The sequence below is a fragment of the Pseudophryne corroboree genome, chromosome 2 (genome assembly GCF_028390025.1).
Source record: "Pseudophryne corroboree isolate aPseCor3 chromosome 2, aPseCor3.hap2, whole genome shotgun sequence".
Lineage (NCBI taxonomy): Eukaryota > Metazoa > Chordata > Amphibia > Anura > Myobatrachidae > Pseudophryne > Pseudophryne corroboree.
The window spans coordinates 995131189-995143723 of NC_086445.1; the positions used below are offsets into that span (position 1 = coordinate 995131189).

At 42.5% G+C, this 12535-nt stretch overlaps 1 protein-coding gene across 1 annotated transcript in view; it reads left to right on the top strand.

Moving 5' to 3' along the window:
- LOC135050211 (trifunctional purine biosynthetic protein adenosine-3-like) overlaps positions 1–12535 on the top strand; it is an 82263-nt gene that overhangs the window by 5427 nt on the left and 64301 nt on the right. The window contains exon 2 of the mRNA XM_063956471.1: positions 11251–11364. The gene's annotated coding sequence lies outside the window, so the exon portion shown is untranslated. The remainder of the gene's footprint in view (positions 1–11250; positions 11365–12535) is intronic.

Consider the following 12535-nt stretch of genomic DNA (forward strand, 5'->3'; position numbering starts at 1 on the left):
TGTATCCATGAGACGGGGATCTCGTTCTCACTGCGCCCTGATGTCTGTATAAGTTAAGGCAGCTTTGCTTATTTGCTGCTGACGCAATTCTAATTAATCCCAATTTGGGCTCTATATTGTCCCCACCTCATGTCATGTGTCAGTAGTCTATCGCACCTAATCAGCTTCTTTATGCCCACACTCATATTTCGGTATTCAAATCAATAAACTGATGTATATGCAGGTCTCCTCGTTAGTATACTGGTATGGGACTCTCTTATATGAGTGGTCCGGAACATGTATTTTTCATACTGAAGCTGTGAGACTTACTGTGATACATATTAACCATTTAAGATGTGGCTCTAAATTCTATGAATATCTCAAAAACACCGCACTGGTATAACGTAAAGGATGTGTGGACAGCCTAAAGAGTAATAAAGGACTTGTTATGATGATTTTAATGCATACACATTCTCATCCTCTTATTGCCTTTATTCAAGTACAGTGGTAAATCTGGTTAGGTTAAGTTATAATTTGAGAAGAAAAGGAGAAGGAGTCAGCCTGACTCTAAAGGTGGTTAATAATCAGACAAGAGTACATCATCCATCGGTGATGCCTAGTTTGTCGTAGTAGTGAGAATATTTATGTAAATCATTTATGGGGGTACAATCACCCATAGTGATATCAAGTTCCACATAGAAGTGAATACATTTCAAAATTAGGTGTCTGTTTGGATTCTTTGTGCATCCTAGAAAACCCCAATGCATAGCTTAATATATTAGGTAGGCAGATACTTACAAATTTATTTTCTCTTTTATAACAGTGTGACCCCCCATCTGATGGTATCAATTCTCCATATAGAGAGATATACGTGACTAGAATCTATATACATTCTCTGTGCCTCCTGAAAACCCAGTGTATAGATTGATTCAATAGGTAAAAAGATATCAATTTCTGACTAATTATATACTCCAGAATATTTATTTGTCACGTGATAGAATCTATTCTATTGCAACAGTAAATGTTGTCAAGGAGTGGGTATAAGGTTACTCGTATCCGTATTTTTGAGGCATCAGTGTAAATTGGTCTATGGAACTATACTTGGTCACTAGGTCTATTCCTAACTATATTTATGTATTTATATTTTAGAGTATCAGCTCTAATAGATGTTGGTTGAAATATATACTATCTACTGTTAGTTAGATGGTAGTCTAGATAGGACTATGGTCTAGGTAATTTTCCAGAGAATATCCAGTTATAGTCCCTGTTATTAAAATAATTTCCTATGTCAAAGGAGCAAGATGAACAACACATCTATCTGCTAAATCTTATGAAAGGTGACATAGTTGTGACAGAACTCACTGTGCTCACTAAGGATGGATTGTGATTTATTGTGAACCACAAATGTATAGTGAAGCGTTTAAACACCTCACATATGTGCACAAGATTACGTGTGCCGCAGTTGGGCTATTAATTATTAAGTGCTGAGAGTAAGATTGCTAAAAATAAAACGTGAATAACCACCCCACAACAAACAAAAATATCAAATTGTGCAAAGGAAAACAACAAGGAAAAAATTGTGATGTTTGGGCACTCAGATGTGCCAGTGAAACATTATGTGTATGTCTCAGAAAGTATAGTGAAAGGGTAATAATACCAATATTACACAGTGACGTGAAATTTAAATGATGTGTTGATAAAAAAATATTATCTTTTCCAAAATACTTGATTCTTTTGTGACTGCCCCTACTAGAGATGTATGTTAATCTGGATAATGCGGATTATTTCAGGAAAGAAGTATAGCTATTGGATTCACTCATCCCATGTGGGTGGATACTGTTTAGCAGGAAGATCATTTTTGTCTCGAATTTCAATAGTTCTTGATCCAGATCTCCCCATCTGATGCCAAGTTGTACATGCTTGATACCAAACGCCTTGAGACCTGTCGGATCTTCATTGTGATAATTAAGAAAGTGTCTGGCTACCGGTGACAGTGTTTTAAACCTGGTAGCATCCTTCTTAGCATTACGAATGCTTCCGATGTGCTCTAGAAGTCTAACCTTCAGTGGTCGTGATGTCTTACCAACATACTTTTTAAGGCATGGGCATTCAAGATGATATACAACACCTATTGAGGTGCATGTAATTCTGGTGTATATTTCCCACTTTCTATTGTATTTATCAAAAAAATACTTAGTGGGAATCATGCATTTGCAGGCCTTGCAATTACCACAAGGGAAAGATCCTTTCTTTTCTCGTTCGTTCGACCTGGGTTTAGAGAGATGACTGTGTACTATTCTGTCACGTAAATTTCTGGACCTTCTCCAACTGGTCAGTGGTTTGTTGGGGAGTATTCTGGATAAATCATCATCTGTCTGAAGGACTGACCAGTGTTTCTCCAGAATATGATTGATCTCCTGCCATTGTGTATTAAAGGTTCCCACATACCTAATGGGTTCTTCCTGTTTGTTTTTAATTTTGGGTCTTAACAGAGAATCTCTTGGGTATGTTTCAACTTCTTTGGTGGATTTCTTTATCAGTCTGTTACTGTATCCTATTTTTTTGAAACGCTCACTCAGTTCGTTCTGCCTTATACGGAAAGTGTCTTCATCAGAACAATTCCTCTTTGTTCTTAGTAATTCCCCTTTGGGGATTCCTCTGATGGTTGCCGGGAGATGGGAACTTGTTGCATGCAACAAACTGTTAGTAGCTGTTGGTTTTCTGTAAAGGTCCGTGGATATGTTCCCCTCCTCATCAATATGGATGGTAATATCCAGGAAGTTGATTGAGCTCTGACTTGCTTCCAGGGTCAATTTAAGGTTAAGGTGGTTGGTATTCAAGATGTCAATGAATCCGTTTAACTCTTTTATTGTGCCTTCCCATAATATTAAGATATTATCGATATATCTCAGATACACCAGTATGTTATTGGTGTATCTTTCCAGCGGTTCTTGGAAGACCACCTCCCTCTCCCACCACCCAAGGTAGAGGTTGGCGTGCGTGGGGGCACAAGCCGTCCCCATCGCCGTCCCTCTAACCTGGAGGTAGTGGCGCTCATCACAAGTAAAATAATTGTGAGATAGCAGAAATTCCAAAAGTTCGACAAAGAAGTCATTTCGCTCACTCTGGGCCTCCATATTTAGAAAATATTTAGTAGCATCGACACCATGTTTGTGATCGATGCTTGTATAAAGACTCTCTATGTCACATGTCACAAGCCATACTCCCGGATTGACATTGAGATTGTTTAATTTGTTTAGGACATCCATTGTGTCCCGTATATAGGAAGGTAAAGTCAACACATGTTTGCGGAGGTGGTGATCCACATAGATGCTCGCATTCTCCGTAAGGCTACCCACCCCAGATAGGATGGGTCTGCCTGGGGGCTTCTTCTCGTTTTTGTGTACTTTAGGTAGAAGGTACAATGTTGGCGTCTTTGGTTTGCTCATTTTCAAGAAATCGTAGTCCTTTTTAATTATGACATTATTGTTATATGCTGTCTGGACAATATTGTTATATTGCTGAAGAAACGTGTTAGTAGGGTTAAAGTACAGCTTCTTATAACAATTCACGTCACTCAGTTGTCTCTCCAACTCTTCCAGATACATGGCTCTTGGCCATAGTACTATATTGCCGCCCTTATCTGAGGGCTTTATAATAGTATCTTGCCATTTGGTGATTTCATTTAATGCAGTTCTTTCCTCTCTATCCAGATTGTCAGTGTGGATCCTATTCCTTGAGTATAGTGTATCCAGATCTGGATACACTATACTCAAGGAATAGGATCCACACTGACAATCTTGTCCAGACAGCATATAACAATAATGTCATAATTAAAAAGGACTACGATTTCTTGAAAATGAGCAAACCAAAGACGCCAACATTGTACCTTCTACCTAATACCTAAACACTACCTGATATAGTGCTACACCGATCTCCAACTGTTCCCTGGATCTTACCCTTATCAGGGAATCGTCCAAGTAACGGATAACTAAAATTCCCTTCCTTCGAAGGAATATCATCATTACGGTCATTACTTCAGTAAAGACCCGGGGTGCCGTGGACCATCCCTACGGCAGCGTCCGAACTGATAGTGACAGTTCTGTACCATAACCTGAAATACCCTTGGTGAGAAGGGTAAATTTTGACATGAAGGTAAGCATCCTTGATGTCCCGAGACATCATGTAGTCCCCTTCTTCCAGGTTTGCAATCACTGCTCTGAGTGACTCAATTTTGAATTTGAACCTCTGTATGCAAGTGTTCAAAGATTTTAGATTTTAGATTTTAAAATCGGTCTCACCGAGCCGTCTGGCTTCGGTACCACAATAGTGTGGAATAATACCCCGTTCCCTGTTGCAGGAGGGGTACCTTGATTATCACCTGCTGGGAATACAGCTTGTGAATGGTTTCCAAAACTGCCTCCCTGTCAGCGGGAGACGTCGGTAAAACAGACCTTTGGAAACGGCGAGGGGGATACGTCTCGAATTCCAATTTGTACCCCTGAAATATTACCAGAAGGATCCAGGGGTCTACTTGCGAGTGAGCCCACTGCACACTGAAATTCATTGAGAACGGGACCCCACCGTGCCTGAACTTGTAAAGCCCTAGCGTCATACTGAGGGCTTGGCAGAGGCGGAAAAGAGTTTCTGTTCCTTGGAACTGGCTGATCTCTGCAGCCATTTTCCTCTCCCTCTGTCACGAGCAGAAAAGAGGAACCCTTTTGTCCGCTTGCCAACCAGGCCTGCGCCTGATAATACGGCGTCTTATTTTGAGAGGCGACCTGGGGTACATCCCCTCTTTTAAGGCAATACTTCCAAATGCCGTTTGGAATCCGCATCACCTGACCACTTTACTGGTATAATTGGACAACGCACTTATACTTGATGCCAGTCGGCAAATATTCCGCTGTGCATCATGCATATATAGAAATGCATCTTTTAATTGCTCTATAGGCAATAATATACTGTCCTTATCTAGGATATCATATTTCCAGTCAGGGAATCCGACCACGCCAACCCAGCACTGCACATCCAGGCTGAGGCGATTGCTGGTCGCAGTATAACACCAGTATGTGTGTAAATACATTTTAGGATACCCTCCTGCTTTCTATCAGCAGGATCCTTAAGGGCGGCCATCTCAAGAGAGGGTAGAGCCCTTGTTCTTACAAGCGTGTGAGCGCCTTATCCCCCCTAGGGGGTGTTTCCCAACGCACCCTAACCTCTGGCGGGAAAAGGTATACTGCCAATAACTTTTTAGAAATTATCAATTGTTATCGGGGGGAAACCCACGCATTTTATTTCTCAGATTCAGGAAAACTACAGGAAGTTTTTCCTCACCAACATAATACCCCCTTTTTTTTTTTGGTGGTATTCATATTATCAGAAAAGTGTAAACTTTTTTCATTGCCTCAATCATGCAATGTGTGGCCCTATTTGGAAATCACGGTTGTCTCTTCACCGTCGACACAGGAGTCAGTATCCGTGTCGGCGTCTGTATCTGAGGTAACGGGCGCTTTAGAGCCCCTATATGAGACGTCTGGACATGCACAAGCTGAGTAGCCGGCTGTCTCATGTCAACCACTGTCTTTTATACAAAGCTGACACTGTCACGCAATTTCCACAGTACATCCACTCAGGTGTCGACCCCCCAGGGGGTGACAACACTATTACAGACACTCTACTCCGTCTCCTCATCATTTTTCTCCTCATACATGTCGACACAAACGTACCGACACACAGCACACACACAGGGAATGCTCTGATAGAGGACAGGACCCCACTAGCCCTTTGGGGAGACAGAGGGAGAGTTTGCCAGCACACACCAGAGCGCTATATATATATAGGGATAACCTTATATAAGTGTTTTTCCCTTTATAGCTGCTGTATTGTTTATACTGCGCCTAATTTGTGCCCCCCTCTCTTTTTTAACCCCTTTCTGTAGTGTAGTGACTGCAGGGGAGAGCCAGGGAGCTTCCCTCCAACTGAGCTGTGAGGGAAAATGGCGCCAGTGTGCTGAGGAGATAGGCTCCGCCCCTTTCTCGGCGTCCTTATCATCCGTTTTCTTGTATGTTTTGGCAGGGGTTAAATGCATCCATATAGCCCAGGAGTTATATGTGATGCATTTATTTTAGCCATAAAAGGTTTTCTAACGATTTATTGCGTCTCAGGGCGCTGCCCCCCCAGCGCCCTGCACCCTCAGTGACCGGAGTGTGAAGTGTGCTGAGAGCAATGGCGCACAGCTGCGGTGCTGTGCACCTACCTTTATCTGAAGACAGGAAAGTCTTCTGCCGCCGATTTTTCCGGACCTCTTCGCTCTTCTGGCTCTGTAAGGGGGCCGGCGGCGCGGCTCCGGTGACCCATCCAGGCTGAACCTGTGATCGTCCCTCTGGAGCTAATGTCCAGTAGCCTAAGAAGCCCAATCCACTCTGCACGCAGGTGAGTTCGCTTCTTCTCCCCTTAGTCCCTCGATGCAGTGAGCCTGTTGCCAGCAGGTCTCACTGAAAATAATAAACCTAAACTAAAACTTTCACAAAGAGCTCAGGAGAGCCCCTAGTGTGCACCCTTCTCGTCGGGCACAGAAATCTAACTGAGGCTTGGAGGAGGGTCATAGGGGGAGGAGCCAGTGCACACCAGGTGATCCTAAAGCTTTCTTTAGATGTGCCCTGTCTCCTGCGGAGCCGCTATTCCCCATGGTCCTTACGGAGTTCCCAGCATCCACTAGGACGTCAGAGAAAATTAATAGCCCAACTGCGGCACACGTAATCTTGTGCACATATGTGAGGTGTTTAAACGCTTCACTATACATTTGTGGTTCACAATAAATCACAATCCATCCTTAGTGAGCACAGTGAGTTCTGTCACAACTATGTCACCTTTCATAAGATTTAGCAGATAGATGTGTTGTTCATCTTGCTCCTTTGACATAGGAAATTATTTTAATAACAGGGACTATAACTGGATATTCTCTGGAAAATTACCTAGACCATAGTCCTATCTAGACTACCATCTAACTAACAGTAGATAGTATATATTTCAACCAACATCTATTAGAGCTGATACTCTAAAATATAAATACATAAATATAGTTAGGAATAGACCTAGTGACCAAGTATAGTTCCATAGACCAATTTACACTGATGCCTCAAAAATACGGATACGAGTAACCTTATACCCACTCCTTGACAACATTTACTGTTGCAATAGAATAGATTCTATCACGTGACAAATAAATATTCTGGAGTATATAATTAGTCAGAAATTGATATCTTTTTACCTATTGAATCAATCTATACACTGGGTTTTCAGGAGGCACAGAGAATGTATATAGATTCTAGTCACGTATATCTCTCTATATGGAGAATTGATACCATCAGATGGGGGGTCACACTGTTATAAAAGAGAAAATAAATTTGTAAGTATCTGCCTACCTAATATATTAAGCTATGCATTGGGGTTTTCTAGGATGCACAAAGAATCCAAACAGACACCTAATTTTGAAATGTATTCACTTCTATGTGGAACTTGATATCACTATGGGTGATTGTACCCCCATAAATGATTTACATAAATATTCTCACTACTACGACAAACTAGGCATCACCGATGGATGATGTACTCTTGTCTGATTATTAACCACCTTTAGAGTCAGGCTGACTCCTTCTCCTTTTCTTCTCAAATTATAACTTAACCTAACCAGATTTACCACTGTACTTGAATAAAGGCAATAAGAGGATGAGAATGTGTATGCATTAAAATCATCATAACAAGTCCTTTATTACTCTTTAGGCTGTCCACACATCCTTTACGTTATACCAGTGCGGTGTTTTTTAGATATTCATAGAATTTAGAGCCACATCTTAAATGGTTAATATGTATCACAGTAAGTCTCACAGCTTCAGTATGAAAAATACATGTTCCGGACCACTCATATAAGAGAGTCCCATACCAGTATACTAACCAGGAGACCTGCATATACATCAGTTTATTGATTTGAATACCGAAATATGAGTGTGGGCATAAAGAAGCTGATTAGGTGCGATAGACTACTGACACATGACATGAGGTGGGGACAATATAGAGCCCAAATTGGGATTAATTAGAATTGCGTCAGCAGCAAATAAGCAAAGCTGCCTTAACTTATACAGACATCAGGGCGCAGTGAGAACGAGATCCCCGTCTCATGGATACAACACAGACCGTGATGTGTGGGCTGTGATTGGAGAATGGAATCACGTGACCGCGGCCCATTGGCCGGCGGCTGCACGTGACCACTCACAACACGATGATTGGATGAGACAAATCTGATTTAATTACGCTCAGGGAAGGCGCTCGTGTTGCTTCCTGACGAAGCTGCCGTTCAGTGCAGTGAAACACGCGTGTAGGGCTGAGCGTGCCCGCGTGTATTAGACATGTTATAAAACAAATGTGTATTAGATATATTCTGCTAAAGGAGATACTTATATCATGAGGGTGGTTATCCACTAGAGAAACTGTATTCGGCTGCTTGCATTAGAAGATAGGATACTCAGTAACACAAATTGCAACTAATGTTTCAAACACCACCTGCTGACAGCTGCTGATGTCTCAATATTACATACTTGAGGATAAGATACTTACTATCAGAGTCTATAAATACTCTAAGCATTTAAATTGACATCAGCTGCTGATCTGAACACCATATGCTGACAAACGCTAGAGTTTGCAAGAAATACTTTAAGTGTTATATACTGATAGCAACTGATGTATTAAATACTATATGCTGATATTGGCTGACTCCTATTGAAAAGAACAAAATGTATTGAATAAGAGAAAAGTGACTGTGTATGCAGGATAATACGCTAACCACTGCACACATCAGCTGCACCATATGTGTTATTAATTTTGTAGGAACATAGTCATAATATACTATAGAAAACATTAAGAACCAGATGGCGGCTATCTGATTTGATATAATACTGAATCAATATGAGTGTAACCTATTACATTGTAGCTAACAACTTGGTAAATATTCAGAATTGAAAAGTAGCTATTTGCATCGATTGAGCAATATAGTGAATATCATTGGGAGAGTGTAGAAATTGTGGAGGCTACAAATTCTATTAGCACCACTGTGTTTAGATATCAGTTACCATCTGCACAATCACATTATGAAACACTATAATGGTCATAATATATGGGGTTGATACATATTCCTAGAGGAGCACAATCTCCTTGAACGACACAGCTGTATATTTATTAATAAAATATTCCAATAGAGAAAGATTTTAAGCTGGTCTGGTATAATGGAATATGTAGAATATAATTAGGTTGGTAATACATGTGGATTATTGGATAAAAATTAGGGATTGCTACATCCTTTAAAGGTCCACATGAGATTTGGGATTGCTATACCCCCTAATACAACCTTTCCCCTCACACATGCCCCAAAAATGTGTATTTGTGCATGAATAGAGATAATGAGTGCGAGTTAATACCTACCCTGTCTGAAAGAGATACCTACTCTCCAGCTGAGACAGTGAATGCGAACTAATACTTACCTTGTCTGAAAGAGATACTTACTCCCCAGCCGAGCCTGGTTCGTGAATGTAATATACCAAGACATATGGTGATAATTAGCGACATACAGTATCTAAACCTCTCTCTAGTGAAATTAATGTGTACATATACACCGAGTGATATTCACAGCCTTTATATTTGTGGCCAATTTCTATGAGATAAACCTGGTGGTTAAATAGGTATACATAGGACAAAACTGACCCTCTCGGATTCATTTGAATAGATATAATAATCTTATCAGTATCATACGTATAGAATACACGCGGACACGCCTTTTAAATTTCTTTATTCACAATTTCCTATCTTTAAGGTTTCACATATATGTTAGTCTGTCTGATTTTAACTCTTATGTTTCACTGTAGTTAGGGTAATAATTCATAATTTAATACATATCTAATAAAGGTTACGTTTTAAAATAAAGCATTCTTTTCCAGTGCGTCAACCATACAGTTTCTTCTCTTTTTTCTCCCTCAACCTTATCACTGACACATTTGCCAGGTCACCCAGCAGGAGCACAGGTGTACTTCTTACTCACTGACACATTTGCCAGGTCACCCAGCAGGAGCACAGGTGTACTCATTATTCAGTGACACATTTGCCAGGTCAACCAGCAGGAGCACAGTTGTACTAATTACTCACTGACGCATTTACCAGGTCACCCAGCAGGAGCACAACTGTATTCCTTACTCACTGACTCATTTCCCAGGTCACCCAGCAGGTGCACAGGTGTACTCATTACTGACACATTTCCCAGGTCATCCGGCACAAGTACAGGTGCACTCATTACTCACTGACACATTCCCATCTCACCAAGCAGGAGCGCAGGTGTACTCATTACTCACTGACACATTACCCTGGTCACCCAGCAGGAGCACAGGTGTACTTATTACTCACTGACACATTTCCCATACCCCTTTCACATCGCACAAATAACCCGGTATCGACACGTCATATTGCCGCGTCGACCCGGGTCAGTGTGCGATGTGAAAGGTCCTTGGTCGTTTTAGCGGGTCGCCTGACCCGGTAATTCAACCCGGTAAAAAAGAAGGGTTTTACCCGGGTTGATTACCGGGTCAGGTGCGGTGTGAATGGGAGCCGTGTCGATGCGACGCGGTTCCCATTCACAGCATAGGGAGAGGCGGCGCAGGAGATGGGCTCATCTCCCGGCGCCGCCTCCACCCCCGCCCCTGCTGCTGCTGCTCCCTCCGCTGCTATGGCAACCGACCCGGTATATTGCCGGGTCGGAAAGCCAGCAGCGGAGCGCAAATGCCGGATCCCACCCGGTAAGTACACGTTTGTCTTACCGGGTAGGATCCGGCATTTGCGGTCTGAAAGAAGCACCAGTCACCCAGCAGGAGCACAGGTGTACTCATTACTCACTAACACATAGTAGCAGATTAATAGATGGTGCTAATTATTTAACTTGTGATTTTGGGAGGAGACCTGGAAAACATGCACTGTTTGGGGTTCTGAGGACTGAGTTTGAGAACCTATGGTATATATAATGATGTAAAATAGTTCCATTCTTGCCTGTTGTATAAGATGGACAGTAGTAGTAGCTTCTCTAATGCATCTGGGCCTAGTGTCCGTATACAAAGGACTCACCAATGTGATAGTAGTGTAATTCTCAGATTAAGTGAAAAGTGTGGTGAATTTACATAGCGTGTTTTATACAGACATTTACAATCTATAATTTAGGTATTTACGTTCTTACAGTGCCTGTGTGTCACTGATGGAATTACTCTCGCCCCTTTGCCTTTCCTGCACATCCAGAAGCATTGTGTCGATTTAAATGAAGTTCCACAACTTGCATCTTCAGGATTCACCCAGGTAATGGGTTCGCCATTACACAAGTTATCAGATATTACTTCTGTGGCATGTTTTGGTAGCGAGGGTGTTAGCGCTGCCTGGAACTGTCATCTACTCACGCTCCACTACCCCTCATGGCCACCAAGTGGCGACCGAAAAGCCGTCAATGTAAATCCTGTGGGTCACTCTGCTTGTTCCCAGTTTAAGCACCATTTCAATTAAACCCATTGACGTTTTACGCTCACCCCTGTGATTGGGTCACATTTTGGGGTCTATTCATGAAGCAGTGAAAAGAGTGGAGAAAAGGACCAGTGTAGAAGTTGCGCATAGCAACCAATCAGCTTTGAAGAAAGCTTTATCTAATACATTCTCTAAAATGTAAGGGAGATGCTGATTGGTTGCCATGGGCAACTTCTCCACTGGTCTGTTTCTCCCTTGTTGTCACTGCTTCATGAATAGACCCCAAAACGTCTACAACACTACACTTGCATGAGATTCCTCCGGGTACTCCGGTTTCCACCCACAATCCAAAATTATACTGGTGGTAGGTTAATTGGCACCAGACTAGTGTATGTGTACATGTGGTAGGGAACATAGGGGGTAATTCAGAGTTGATCGCAGCAGCAAATTTGTTAGCAGTTGGGCAAAACCATGTGCACTGCAGGAGGGGCATACAGGTGCGGATTGGCCCACCAGGACACCATGACAGATTCCGCTGAGCCGGTCCCATATCCCCCTCAGCCAGGCCGATTCACACTCAGGCTGGGCTGGCTCACACTGCTTCCAGTACTTGTGGTTCATTGGAATGCAATCCGGAAGTTACGCTAGCGGGAACTTCCAGGTGCCGCTAGCCGTGAAAAGTGGTGAAGCTGTTCTACAAACGGAGGACCTGGAGAAAGTTAACCAGCCCAGCAGCATCCTCTCCCTGGCCCCGGCCAAAGGTCTCTTCAACGAGCCCGGCCCAGGAGCAGCAGCATAGCGATGGTCGGAGCCGGGATCACTACACCCGCTGCCACCCCAGCTCCCGCACTCTCACTGAACTGGCCAGAGCGGCGACTGAGCACTGAAGGGGACCCGGCAGAGAGGTTATTTTTAATTACATTATTTGCATCATGATGGTGTAAGGGTTAGGGTGTCCCCGGTCACAGTGTAGGGTTTGGGGACTGGACAGGAGCAGAATGTACCTTGTTCT